Source organism: Podarcis cretensis (genome assembly GCF_951804945.1).
Source record: "Podarcis cretensis genome assembly, chromosome: 13".
NCBI classification, from domain to species: Eukaryota; Metazoa; Chordata; class Lepidosauria; order Squamata; family Lacertidae; genus Podarcis; species Podarcis cretensis.
The window spans coordinates 38,620,572-38,623,035 of record NC_137182.1 but is presented as its reverse complement, the minus strand read 5'-3'; positions in this window follow the sequence as shown (position 1 = coordinate 38,623,035).

Genomic DNA, 2,464 nt, shown 5'->3' with positions numbered 1-2,464 from the left:
CGACTGGATGTTTTTTGTGGGCGGGGAGAGGGAACTGGACCCAGAGATAGTGTGATGCAGGTTGAATGTGCCTCAGGATGAGGCAGAGGTCTATCATCCATCCAAATTTAAAGAATTTTATCTAAATTCGTCTCCCAGAAATTTGAGACGGTGAGAGGGGAAACAGAACAAGAAACAGTAAAGCAACAGGACCTCCAAGGAATAATCTTTTCATTAACGTTGCAGGTGAACTTTGCTAAACAGGCCTTCCTTGTGTGAGTAAAGGTAGCAGAAGATTTTGATCATGGGAAAATGCTTTGCTAAATGGGTAGCCAATGTGATGTCCTCCAAATATTTTGGATTACAACCCCATCAGAACTAGCCAGCCTGGCCAGCAGCCAAAAGATTATGGGAGTTGTAGTCCAACAACATACACTATATTTTATGGTTGTAGTTTAAACTCCACATTCAACCTAAGCACAGAAAAGCTGTGCCTCTATAATCCTCTTGTGTTTAAGGGCTATGGTGTGGAAGTAAACAATATGGTTGGGAATTTGTTGTTTTATTATTTATTGCAATCTTAGCCTAACTCCCCCCCCCCCCAGGAGCGCAAAGTAATGCTCATGGTTCTCCCCCTCCTCATTTAATCCCCACAACAACCCTGTGAGGTAGATTAAACAGAGGCAGTGAGCTTCATGGTCAAGTAGGGATTTGAGCCCTGGTCTCCCAGGTTACGCATAGTCCCATGCTCTAACCACTACACCACACTCCCCAAATACATTTTTCAGTGTGAGGTGAGAGACAGAATGTCCCTGCTCCAGCCATTGCAGGTGTACACACAAGCCTGGAAGCTGAATCTTAGTATCATAACCGGGAATGAGATACTGTCCTCCGCTGTGAAGTTATTAAGTTGCAGGTTGGGACATATAGCAGACTACTCTGTCCTTCAGTAGAAGGATACAGCCAGTGGACTTTGGAGGACCAGCTAGGAGTGGGATGCCTGAAGCACTTGCCTCATGCTGCCTAATGGTAGAGCTGGCCTTGGAGACTTGGTTGTGGGAGAAAAAGCCCAATCAGCCTTCATGGAAGTCCTACTCAAGCTTTTTAAGGAACCATTTGTTTGCCACAAGGTGTCAGCAGTGTCCCAAAAAGAGGATAAGCATACAATTATGGGAAGAGCCATGGGAAGACAGTGGGGTGCTGGGGATTGGAATAAATAAGGCAAGGAGGTGGGGAGACTGGGTTTACTGGCAAAGCCAAAGTGGGTCACGTCCAGTAGATAAAACCCCTGGATTTTCTGTAATGCTGCATATACGTAATTTCCCTGCTGAATTCTGGATGAACTGATCCAGAATAAGTGCTACCTGTTTGTTCTGGACTATTGCAGATTAGAACCCTCACTTTTGCTAATAGGGGTGTTTTGGGGATAGGTGCGGAGAGACCTTTGGCAAGGTAGCTAAAATGTGTTATGGTGGTAACTAATCTGTGTTTAGGGACGCGGGTGGCGCTGTGGGTAAAAGCCTCAGCGCCTAGGGCTTGCCGATCGGAAGGTCGGCGGTTCGAATCCCCGCGGCGGGGTGCGCTCCCGCTGCTCGGTCCCAGCGCCTGCCAACCTAGCAGTTCGAAAGCACCCCCGGGTGCAAGTAGATAAATAGGGACCGCTACTGGTGGGAAGGTAAACGGCGTTTCCGTGTGCTGCGCTGGCTCGCCAGATGCAGCTTTGTCACGCTGGCCACGTGACCCGGAAGTGTCTCCGGACAGCGCTGGCCCCCGGCCTCTTGAGTGAGATGGGCGCACAACCCCAGAGTCTGTCAAGACTGGCCCGTACGGGCAGGGGTACCTTTACCTTTACCTTTAATCTGTGTTTAGATGAACCTGCACTGCAGTGGGGTTTGCATACTGTGGGTGGGGGTTGAAACCAAGGATGAATAAAAGACAGATTAGGAATTTACAGGTAGGTTTTTAGGCGATTTGCAAAAGGCACTGATTCCAAATTCTCTAACTTTTTATTTGCATGATGCTCCTGTGGCCACCCAGCTTGGATCAGGCTGTGCCCCACCAGTGGAAGACCAGTGTTGTAAGATTTTGTTGTTGTTTATAGTTGTTTATTCGTGTCCAACTCTTCGTGACCCCATGGACCAGAGCACGCCAGGCACTTCTGTCTTCCACTGCCTCCCGCAGTTTGGTCAAACTCATGCTGGTAGCTTTGAGAACACTGTCCAACCATCTCTGTCGTCCCCTTCTCCTTGTGCCCTCCATCTTTCCCAACATCAGGGTCTTTTCCAGGGAGTCTTCTCATGAGGTAGTATTATTATCCCCCATATTGCAAATGGTGTGGGGAGGACTGAGGCCACGTACATTTAAAGCACACACAAAAAAGAAAATACTGGGAACCATAGTTTTTTTAAAAAAGGGTACTGGGATCTGTAGCTCTGGGGGCAAACTACAGTTCCCAATATTATTTGAATGAAAGCCATGTGCTTTA